The sequence below is a fragment of the Globicephala melas genome, chromosome 10 (assembly GCF_963455315.2).
Source record: "Globicephala melas chromosome 10, mGloMel1.2, whole genome shotgun sequence".
NCBI classification, from domain to species: domain Eukaryota; kingdom Metazoa; phylum Chordata; class Mammalia; order Artiodactyla; family Delphinidae; genus Globicephala; species Globicephala melas.
Genome location: NC_083323.1, coordinates 60,442,542 through 60,455,281, shown reverse-complemented (window position 1 = coordinate 60,455,281; position 12,740 = coordinate 60,442,542).

The window sequence follows — 12,740 nt, the reverse complement described above, 5'->3', positions numbered from 1 at the left end:
TTGGCAACCACAAGTGTATTCTCTATGTCTGTGAGTCTGTTTCTGTTTTGTAGATAGATTCATCTGTGCCATATTTTAGATTCCACATATAAGTGATATCATATGGTATTTGTCTTTCTCTTTCTGACTTACTCCACTTAGTATGATAATCCCTAGTTGCACAGTTCTGTGCTTTTGATTGGAAGTGTGTCATCTAGTAGTGAAAACAAAGGATGTCTAAAACTAATATGCTTTGATTGGAATGATAATTTACCTTTTTAAGTTAAAAAGTATAAAAAACAAGCACAAAATACAAGCAGAAAGAAGGAAAGAAAAATATGTCCCATTCCACTCCCCAGAGGTAACCACTGTAAAATAATTTCCTAAACTAGACATATACAAACACATTTTATTGTAGGTATGCAGGCTCATACTGTTCATCTTGATTCCTTAAACTCTGCTTTCTTCATTTCACAGTATAATTTGGACACCTTTCTGAATCAAAATATGCAGACTTGCTTTTTTTATTTTACCCAGATGAATGAATTTGGAATTTCTTCTACCTTCATGTGGAATCCATATGCATATTCCATTTACTATAAGGATATCGTTAGCCCAATACTGAGGGGGGGAAATGCAGAACTGTAGTGACTATGCATTCTGTCACCTCCCCTGTTTCAGTGCCAATTTCAATTAATTTTTTCCTACCCATTGTCCAGTTGAATGTTTATAACACATAAATCTGCTCTTAATCTGCAATAAAGAATAACTACTACACTCTACAAATTCTTTCTAAAAATCAGAACCTTGATCTGTGTAATGTCCAATCATGCTCCGCAGACCAATTTGAGAAATGATATCTAGGTCTTTCCTGACCCTCGCCTTAGTAATTTGTCAACCATCTAGTTTGAGAAACATCATACAAAATATATCGGCTTACCTGGTGGCGCAGTGGTTAAGAATCCGCCTGCCAACGCAGGAGACGTGGGTTTGAGCCCTGGTCCAGGAAGATCCCACATGCCGCAGAGCAACTAAGCCTGTGCGCCACAACTACTGAGCCTGCGCTCTAGAACCCGCGAGCCACAACTACTGAGTCCACGTGCCACAATTACTGAAATCCATGCACTCTAGGGCCCTTGCTCCACAACAAGAGAAGCCACTGCAATGAGAAGCCCGTGCACCGCAAAGAAGAGTAGCTCCCGCTCACCGCAACTAGAGAAAGCCCACACACAGCAACGAAGACCCAATGCAGCCAAAAATATAAATAAATAAATAAATTTATTTTAAAAATATATATGATATAATTTTACATAAAATTTCTATTGCATCTGTATAGGAATGATGTTGGGATCATTATTTTATTTATTTATTTACTTTTAATAATTACTTTTTAAAAATTTATTTATTTTATTTGTTTAGTTTCGGCCGTGTTGGGTCTTCTTTGCTGCGCACGGGCTTTCTCTAGTCGTGGCGAGCAGAAGCTACTCTTCGTTGTGGTGTGCGGGCTTCTCACTGCGGTGGCTCCTCTTGTTGTGGAGCACGGGATCTAGGTGCGCAGGCTCAGTAGTTGTGGCGCACAGGCTTTGTTGCTCCGCCGCATGTGGGATCTTCCCCGACCAGGGCTCGAACCCGTGTCCCCTGAATTGGCAGGAGGATTCTTAACCACTGTGCCACCAAGGAAGTCCCTATTTTATTTTTTTTGTTGTTATTATTATTTTTTGGCCGCACCATGTGGCATGCGGGATCTTAGCTCCCAGAACAGGGATCAAACCCATGCCCCCTGCAATGGGAGCACGAAATCCTAACCACTGGACCGCCAGGGAATTCCCTAGGATCATTATTTTAGAAGGAACTTCAATAATTTTCTCTCAGGTCTCGGCAACAACAACCAAAAAGAAAACTGTTGTTTGGTGGGAAGGGAGCTATTATATTTAATTTCACATATACCTCATTCTTTTTAATAGCTGCCTGGTACTCTAGTGTGTGGAGTGAAAATTCACTTAACCAAGGTCTTCTAGCGATGCACGTCTTGGTCTCTAGTAGTTTTGCTTTCGCCAAAATGCTGCAATTAATGTTAATTAATATGCCCTGTGTGAGCATATCTAGGAATTTATCTATAAATTCCTAAAATGGTATGCTGGACTGCCATATTAACAAATATTTATGAAGTGCTTACTTTGTGCCAGGCTCTGTGATTATATACGTGGTAAAGAAAATTGGTATTGCCTCTACCACGTGGAGGTCACAGCCTAATGGTCAACAGTATTTGCGTTTTTATTCATTCCTCACACAAAAACTTACTGAGCCTCTATTATGCACCAGCCACTCTTCTAGGCACTAGGGATTTTCAGTGAACAAAACAGACAAAATTCCTATCCTCATGGAGTTTATATTCTGGTGACAGGAGACAGATAATAAATGTGATATAGCATGTTAACAGGTGACAAGTGTTATAAGTTGGATAGAGGAGGCAGGGAGAATTGTAGTCAGGAAAGTGAAAAGGTGATGATCCCAGGATAATGAATCTTCAACTAATGGAAAACTGAGTTTTTACTTAAAAAATACAGTGTGTCTATTCTGCAGTCTCTAAAAACATGAGGGTCCTTGGAGAAAAGCTAAAGACAGCATTGTTCAAGCCCCTTTGTCCTTGAGAGGCCCAGAGGAGGATGAGGCCAGGACAGGCAGCCCCTAAGGGTGCAGGGAAGCCCCCAGGGGGGGCGTCTTTATCACTGTCAGGCCCCAAGAGAAGATGAGTCAGAGAGGCTGCAAAGCGAGCAGAGCAAGGGCTGCTCTTCCTGAGCCCCACGAGAGGTCACCTGGGAGCTTCTGCAGGCAGGGAACCCCACTGCCTCTGGGTGCCTGGGTTCTACTACCTGGAGGAAAACTTCCTACCTGAAAGCAAGGCGCCCTAGTGAGGCGGGTCTCATCCTTCTTAAACCTACCTTCCCTGAATAAACATAACAATCACCTATCCCGCTTCTTCCTTCCCAATCTCTCTTCAACCCCTACTTTGTCCCCTGACCCCAGTCTTTGCAGGAGTCTACAGGATATGAATCCTTGGGGCAAGATGGTAGAGCTTTACTTTCTGACGTTTGTTTTAGGAAAGCCATCGAGGTAGTATTCTTGCCCCATCTGCCATACCATTTTCCAAATGTGTAAGTATGACATGGCATGTGCTCCCTCTGACCACATAGGTGCCCCGGAAGTCTGATGAGCCCCTACAAAGGGTTGCGCTGCCCTGGCTGGCCACCACTGGAATTTAGCCAGGAGGAATCTATCTACCCGGGCCCTTAGCCAGGAGAGACTGATGTGGTACGGTGAGCAGACAGGCCTGAGACTAGACTGACCCCAGCCAACATTATGGGATGTGTACCTGCCCGAGGATGAAGCAGAAAGTCCCTGGCAGAGGCTGAGCAGTGTCTGCAACTAAGTTGATCGAAGTAACCCGAGATGATGCGTGGGGTATGACTAGCCCTCCCATCGGACAATGTCTCACAGTTCCCAGGGTCCTTATGCATTTGATCCTCATCACAGTCCTGTGAGGTAGGCAAGGCAGTGGTTATTACTGGCTCTGGCCCAGAGACGTGGGCGTAGAGGCTCGCAGAGATCATGTGGCTTGTCCGAAGCTACAGAGCGAGAAGCTTAACGCAGGAAAACACATCTCCAGATTCCCAGTCCCAAACTCTTTCCTGTGTGGATTACAACTTAACCCAGGGGTTCTCAGCCCTGGATGTACATTTGAATCACCTGGCGAGATTTATAAATAATACCAAGGCCAGGTCCCACCTCCAGAGATCCTGACTCAGTTGTTCTGAGGTTGGGGTGCAGGCCTCCAGGCAAACGTTAAAAGAGCTCCTAGGTGATTCCATTGGGCAAGCAGTGTTGAGAGTCAGACCCAAGTTGTACCGAGGGTCAGCACCATGGCCTTCCCTCCTTTCCTCACAGAAAGGAAAAAGGAGATCAAGGACTCTGGTGTGGTCTGGCTGCTTTGAGCCTAAGAAGAGGAAATGGCAAGCTTGACATTTTAAATTCTTTTTAAATTTAAATTTTAAATTCTTGTCTGAAGAGGACCGGGCTGCTCCTAAGAAAGACTTCCCAGATGAATCTCTTAACTCCTGTAGCCACAGGGCTGATGCCGCTGAAACCTTACCAGGTCTCATGGGAAAAGCCGAGAGATTAAGGAGGAATCCGAAGAATGGGCAAAGGGGCTTCGGGATCTGTGTGAGGATGCTGAACGCCCAGGCCCCACTAAATCTCACTGTCTGGCAGAGGCAGCCCTTCCTTCTCCGTCTAACGAGGCTGGTCCTGTCTTGCTTGGAGACTCTGTAAAAACCTCACCTGAGGTGGTCAATGTGCAATGGGTGCCTCAGACACGTAACTAGGGGGACAAGTACAAAATCGGACCCTAGAGGAAAAGACTCACAAGATTAACAAAGATTTTTGCTATATTATTAAACATAAACTTGGGGGATATGGGTGGGGTGGGATTCTAAAGATGCTATACCAGAGAGGAAGGAACACAGTTTTAGAATTGGGCTGATTTTTTTTTTTTTTTTTGCAGGGCGGGAGGGCCTCGCCTCGCAGTTTGTGGGATCTTAGTTCCCTGACCAGGGATTGAACCCAGGCCCTTGGCAGTAAAAGCACAGAGTCGTAACCACTGGACCACCAGGGAATTCCCTGGGCTGAAGTTTTTAATATGGGTTCAGAGATTCCAAGCTCGGTGAGCTAACTCCAGCAGTTAGGAATGATTTTATCTCTTTCCTTAGTTAATTTGTTAAAATCTGGATTCAGGAGTGGTGTACCACAAATGAAGCTGCAGTGCAAGAAATCCTGTTGCATAATGCAGAGAAAGGAATCCAAAAACTTAAAGAGAGAGGAATGTTGAAGCGGATTTATCATGTACAATCCACTCACTCATCCCTAAATAATTCCCCCAAGAGGGCCTAGGGGAAAAGTCCTTCACTGAGGCCTTGAGAAATATACTGGTAAGAGAAGCACAGCATGCTTAAAAAGGGCTGTGCTGATTTTTCTCTGCACTCAGGAATGAAGATGGACGGGCTGCTATGGAAATGGGCTTCCTGATTTCCATAGCAATGATGGATCCCAGCATGGAACAGCCAGGGGCAGCAGTTGACCACCAGAGGCAAGGTAGGTTTGGTTACCTTAAAAGGCAACCGGGCCAGCATAATAATCAGAATGGTCTGACCCACAGGAATCTTCGGCAGTCATTACCTGGTCATAGGATTCTAGTTCTAAAATAAGTAGGCGGTCTATTAAAGTCATCTTTTGTTTTTCTCTTATAAATGCGCCTATAAGAAATTCGCTTCAAGTCAAGGATATAAAAGTAAAAGAATGAAAAAAGAAGATATATCATGAAATATCAATTGAGAGAAAGCAGAAGTGGCAATATAAATATCAGATAAAGTAGACTTCAGAGCAAAGAAACCTTGCCAGAGATAGAAAGAGACATTACGTAATGATGAAAAGTCAATTCACCAAGAAGATATACCAATCCTAATGTGTATGCACCAAACAACAGAGCTGTAAAATTTGTGAAGCAAAAAAATTGATTGAACTGAAAGGAGAAATAGACAAATCCATGATTATAGTTGGAGACTTCAACACCCCTCTCTTATTAATTAATAGAACGACTAGACAGAAAATCAGCAAAGCTATAGAGGAACTCAAAAACAGCATGAACCAAGACCTCATTGTCACTTATAAAACACTCCACCAACAACAGCAGAATACACATTTTTTTCAAGTGCCCACTGGACATATACCAAGACAGGCCATATCCTGGGCCACAAAACAAACCTCAAAAAATTGAAAAGAATTTAAATAATAGAGAATGTTTTCTCTGACCACAATGGAATCAAACTAGAAATCAACAGCAGAAAGATAATAGGAAAATCTCCAAACACTTGGAAACTAAACAACACACTTCTAAGTAATCCATGGGTCAAAGAAGTCTCAAAGGAAACTTAAAAACACATTGAAGTGAATGAAAATTTACAAATGGTAGGATACAGATGAAAAATTAAATTAAAAGTGGTAGGATACAGATGAACCAATGTTGAGAGAGAAATTTATGCTCAGCTTCCATTTCGAGAACCTAGAAAAAGAACAGCAAAATAAACCCTTAGCAAGCAGAAAGAAGAACATAATAAGGAGAGCAGAAATTTTGAAAACAGTGACACAGAAAACAGAAAAGCAATGGAGAAAATCAGTGAAACAAAGAACTATTTATTTGAAAAGATGAATAAAATTACAAACTTCTAGCAAGACAGACAAATTAAAAAAGAAAGAAGAAACAAATTGCCAACAACAACAATGAAATGGGATTTTTTTTTTTTGTAGACAGAGACAAGATTATGCTAAAATTTATATGGAAAGGCAAAGAAACAAGAATAGCTAAAACAATTACATAAAAGTGGGAAAAATCAGTCTACATGATTTGAAGACATTATTATCACTATAGTAATCAAGATTGTGTGGTATCGGTGGAGGGACAGACACACAGATCAATGGAACACCATAGAGAACCCAGAAATAGATTCACACAAATATGCCCAAATTTTTGACAAAAGCATTAAAATAAATCAATAGAGAAAAAAAATAGCCTTTTCAACAAGCAGTACTGGAGCAACTGGACACTTACAAACGAAAAACAACAACAACCGTCTTGACCCATGTCTTACACCTTATACAAAAATTAACTCAAAATTGATCACAAACTTAAGTGGAAGACATAAAACTATAAGGAAAAAAACATAGGAGAAAATGTTTGAGATCCAGAGCTAGGCAGAGCTCATAGACTTGACGTCAACAGCATGCTCTATAAAAGGAAAAAATTGCTAAGTTGGACTTCATCAAAATTAAAAGTGTTTACTCTGTGAAATAAGCTGTTCAGAGGATGAAAAAACAGACTAGGAGAAAATATTTGCAAACCATACATCCTACAGGTACCAGTGTCTATAACATATAAAGAGTTCTCAAAACTCAACAGTGAAAAATAAACAATCCACTTAGAAAACGGGTTAAAGACCAGAAGAAACAGTTCCCTGAAGAGGATATACAGATGGCAAATAAGCACATGAAAAGATGTTCAATGTCACTATTAGGGAAATGCAAATTAAAATCACAATAAGAGATCACGACACACCTATTAGAATGACTAAAATTTAAAAATGGACAACACCAAAAGCTGGAGCAGATGTGGAGAAACTGGAACACTCATACATTGCTGGTGGGAATGCAAAATGGCACAGCCGCTTTGCAATACAGTTTGGCAGTTCCTTAAAAATTTAAACACACGGGGGCTTCCCTGGTGGCGCAGTGGTTAAGAATCCGCCTGCCAATGCAGGGGACACAGGTTCGAGCCCTGGTCCGGGAAGATCCCACATGCCACGGAGCATCTAAGCCCGTGGGCCACAACTACTGAGCCTGTGCTCTAGAGCCCGTGAGCCACAACTACTGAGCCTGCATGCCACAACTACTGAAGCCCACGCACCTAGAGTCCGTGCTCTGCAACAAGACAAGCCACCACAATGAGAAGCCTGCACCGCAACAAAGAGTAGCTTCCACTCGCCACAACTAGAGAAAGCCTGCACGGAGCAATGAAGACCCAGCAGCCAAAAATAAATAAATAAAATAAATTAATTTTTAAAAGAATCTAAACACACAACCCAGCATTTGCACTCTTGGGCATTTATTCTAGAGAAATAAAAACTTTATCTTCATACAAGAACCTGTACAGGAAAACCAACAACAAAGAATAAACTTAAGGGCTTCCCTGGTGGCGCAGTGGTTGAGAATCCACCTGCCAATGCAGGGTACACGGGTTCGAGCTCTGGTCCGGGAAGATCCCACATACCACGGAGCAGCTAAGCCCGTGCGCCACAACTACTACTGAGCCTGTACTCTAGAGCCCGCGAGCCACAATTACTGAGCCCGTGTGCCACAGCTACTGAAGCCTGCGTGCCTAGGGCCCGTGCTCCACAACTGGAGAAGCTACTGCAATGAGAAGACTGCGCACTGCAACGAAGAGTAGCCCCTGCTCGCTGCAGCTAGAGAAAGCCCACTCACAGCAACAAAGACCCAACACAGCCAAAAATAAATAAATAAAATAAATAAATTTATTTTAAAAATAAACTTAAAATAGCTAAAAACTAGAAGAAATACTGATGTCCTTCAACAGGTAAATGGTTAAATTGAGGTACCACATCCATGTGATAGCATACTTCTCAGCTACATATGAAATAGCCCAGATGAATCTCCAGGGAATTATGCTAAGAAAAGCCAATCCCAAAAGGTCACATATTGTATGATTCCATTTCTATTCCATTCCTTTTTGTTTGTTTGTTTAATATTTATTTATTTGGCTGTGCTGAGTCTTTGTTGCGGCATGCAGAATCTAGTTCCCTGACCAGGGCTAGAACCCATGCCCCCTCCATTGGCAGCACGGAGTCTTAACCACTGGACCGCCAGGCAAGTCCCTCCTGAAATGGCAAAGTTATAGAAATGGAGAACAGCTTAGTAACTGCGGGGAATGGGATGGGGGGCGGGGGGGTGGTGGTTAAGGGGGAAATGGGGCCAGAGGGAAGTGTGCGTGGCCATACAAAGACGACACTAGAGATCCTTGTGGTGATGGAAATGTCCTGTATCTTTACTTTATCAATGTCAAAATCTTGTCTGTGACGTAGTACTATAGTACTATAGTTTGGTAAGATGCTACCCTTGGGGCAAACTGGGTAAAGGGTACATGGGATTTCTCTGTGTTATTTCTGACAACTGCACGTGTGTACAATTATCTCAAACTAAAAAGCTTAATTTTTAAAAAATGGGTATGTAAAATGTTTCGCATTTATTTTCTCCCCCCAAAAAATTAAGGTTGCTTTTTAATATTCAATCCTTATCCTAAACATTTACGCGCGTTCAGCGCGCGCGCGCGAATACACACACACACACACACACACACACACACGCGAGATTTTTTTCCCTTTGAGTGTTATGTGTTACGATAGGAAAGTTCTCCTCCTTCTTATCTTAGGAGACTGAGGGTTGGTTGCAGGTGCCACAGGACTCGCCCTGGGACTTGCTCCCAGGAGCCCCAGGACAAACTGGAAACCAGGAGACTCTCCCGGGGGAGGGGGGGGGTGCTGGGGAAGCGGCGGCAGGAAGCGCGGCGACCCTGCCCCAGGTGCGAACCCAGCCTCGGCGGGGCCACGGGACAGGTGGCACTGCCCTGAGCTCTCGGGGCTGCAGACACCCAGGCGCCCCCCGCTGACTCCACTGGGGACGGGAGACGCGAGGGGGGCGGGAGAGGCAGACCCGAGGATGTGGGGACTGAGCGAGAGAAAGGAGGGTGCGGGCCGGAATGCGACTTCCCCACGCGGTTTGCTCGGGACACGACCCGAGACGGCGGGCGGCGCAGAGCCGGGAAGCAGCTCTCCCAGCTCCAGAGAGTCCTTTAGGGCGAATTTTTGAGAGTTAGGGTCCCGCTTCCCACCCCTCGCCGCCCGTCCGCACGCCCCTCGCTCCCCGCGGTCCCGGGCTCTGGCGCCACCTCTCCATCTCTCCCGGCATCCCCATCCGTTCCCACCAGGCCTGTGGCTTTAAGGGGAATCCCCCCCCCCCCCCCCCACCCGACACAAAGCTTCTTTTTGTTCTCCCAGTTCCTCTTTGCCCCTCAGCCCCGCCCACGAGGACTGCGACCTTGGAGGAGGCCTTGGATGTGGTCTGGTTTGAGCAGGGCCAGCGGGTGCCAGGGCAGCGTGTTGGCCAGGTGCCCGCTGACGGAGATCGGGAGCAAGGACGGCTCCGGACCCAGGTTAGCCCTCCAGCTGGGCTGCCCAGCCACAAACCCCAGGAGAACCACTCACTCGCTGGGTGACCCTGGGCGGTTTCCTTATGTCAATGCCTTAGTTTCCTTGTTCCTAAAATAGGGCTAAGGGTAGTGCATGCTTCTTGGGGTTGTGGTGGGAATAAATGAATCAACAGGTGTAAAGCTTGTAGGACCCTGCCCAGCCCATAGTAAGCGTTATGTAAGGCTTGATATTATTACAGGTAGTTGAGCACCAGAATTCCCATGTCCTCTTCTCAGGTTCCATAATTGCCCCTGCCCTTTCCCTCTCTGGAAGGCCTGTCACAATCTGCTTATGCCTACTGTCACCAGGAATGAGAAGGGTGGTGCACAGACGCCCGCACACACACACCCCCAGTCAGTCCCCTCACCCCGGCCCAGGTCTCTCTCCCCTCTCCGCACCCTAGGGAAAGCCTCAGCTCTCCTTGGGAAAGGGGGGTAAGGGGGGAGGTTTTCGAGCCCCCCCTGGTCAGGGTCACGGACCAGAGTGTGAAAAGCTGGGAGGTTCTAAAATCTGAATCCTTGTCCCAACCAAATTACCTCCATGACCTTGAGTCAGCCACCCTCCGGGCCTGATTTTTTTCCTGAGTGTAATAAAGATATTGCTTTTTTGAGTACACGTTTATTAGGTAGACACTGGCCTGGCCTGCCCTAACAACTTGAAAGGTTGTTGTGAGGATTACCTGAAATGATACAGGCGGAAGTGAGTCATGAGGTTCCACAGAGTTCCACACATTCTACAGTCCTGGAATTATAGGAGGCCTGCCAGGTCACACAGTGCCTGACTTCCCGCTCCTCCCACCTTCCAGCCATGTCAGCTCCAGGAGATCAGGGATTTTGATCTGCTTTGTCCTCAGAAATGACCCCAGCCACCTAGTACAGTGCACATAATAGGTGGCCAATAAATGTTTGAATGAATGAATGTTCAAATTTGGCCTCTCAGGGTAGGAATCTTCTTTGTAGCCCTCCGGACATCTGGCTTCAGTGTGAAGACTTTAAGATAGCCTATAAGTATCTAAAAAAAAAATTATATATATATATATATATATATATATATATAACTGAATCACTTTGCTGTATACCTGAAACTAACACAATATTGTAAATCAACTACACTTGAATTAAAAAAAATTTTTTAAAGATAGCCTGTAAGTGACATTAAGATAGTGCCCCTGTTGCGCACTCTGATTCCAAAAATATTATTTCTACTTATACTGGGCTGAAATCTACCTCCTTCCAACTTTCTAGACACAGCTCTGCCTGCTGAAGTTACACAAAACTCCCTCCTCCGTGAGATTTTATCTGTGAGTGATTATTATTCTCTTAACCTGTGTAGAGGGAGCCCCAAGCACTGTGTACAGATTTAGCTCCACTGCTGGCCTCAGCCCCACCTGCCTGGGGCTGAACTGGGGAAGCACTGTTCTACAAAAGAACAACTCAAGGAATTTGAATGAATGAATGGTTTTAGTGATCCTCAGGTCTTGGGAAGCTGTTTCTCCCAAAGGCCCTGATCAGAACGTGATGAAGTGGCTGGTGCTGCAACAGGAGGGATTTAGGGTAAGCTTCTAGGGGTTCTCAGGCGTTGCAATGCCCTGGGCCTAAAGCACACAGAGCTCTCCCCCACCCCACCCCAAGCAGCAGGGTTGAGTGGGTGCCTGCCAAATTAACGGACCTTTCTCCACCACCCAACCTGTCAGGATCTGAAGACATTCATTTACACTGTTGAACTTCCTCCAGGACTTTCCCACACATACCTGTGTTAGAGTCCTGCTTTGTGTCCCCCAGCTAGAGCTAATGATTTATACTCAAGGCCAGATGAAAGGGCTTGGGAGGCCAGGGGGAAGGGAGGGAAGCAGGGAGAGGCTTTGAAGCCTCCTAGGTTTGGGGAATGAATTACAGTCCCTTGTGGCCCATGTCCTACACCCCAAGTTAGTTCCCTTGGCCAGACATATCGCTCCTTTCCCTCTTCTTCCAAAAGCCACTACAGTCTCTTCCAGGAAACCTTCCTCACTCTTCTCTATCCCCATCACCCTGCCCTACCCTGACTGATGTCTAAACGTCTCTATCCCCATCACCTTGCCCTACCCTCACTAACATCTAAAGCAGTATTTTTCAAATGGAAGGGTATGAGCAGAAGAGTTGACTAACCAGCATATAAATATATATATATATTTTTAAATTAATTTATTTATTATTTTGGGCTGTGTTGGGTCTTCATTGCTGCACACGGGGCTTTCTCTACTTGCGGCGAGCAGGGTCTACTCTTTCTCTAGTTGCGGCGAGCAGGGTCTGCTCTTCCTTGCAGTACGTGGTCTTCTCATTGCAGTGGCTTCTCTTGCTGCAGAGCAGGGGATCTAGACGCGCGGGCTTCAGTAGTTGTGGCTCGCGGGCTCTAGAGCGCAGGCTCAGTAGTTGTGGCGCACAGGCTTCGTTGCTCCGCGGCATATGGGATCTTCCCGGACCAGGACTCGAACCCACGTCCCCTGCACTGGCAGGCGGATTCTTAACCACTGCACCACCAAGGAAGTCCAGCTGATCTCTGAGCTTCTCCAGGCAGTTGTGGAGGATAAACAATTTTATTCTTCTCCCATTTTCGAGATATCTCAAGAGAAGCACTTGTGTGGATATGTGATTGGAGTAAAATGCTGTGAGATGAAAAAGCCCCAAGGCCAGCTTCCGCCTCAGATTCTGCATCCATAACACACCCAAATGATGCAGTATTGCCCTCTCACTACCTTTTGAATGAATGAGTGAATGAATGAACAAATAAATGAGTGAATAACCTACCAAGATGGGACTCTACAGGCAGAACACTCAAGGGAAGGAGTAATAAGGAGATAGGGGGATCTTTTAAGCTGTTAACAGTCATCTTTCTCCCTTTGTAGCTCCTCTTTGT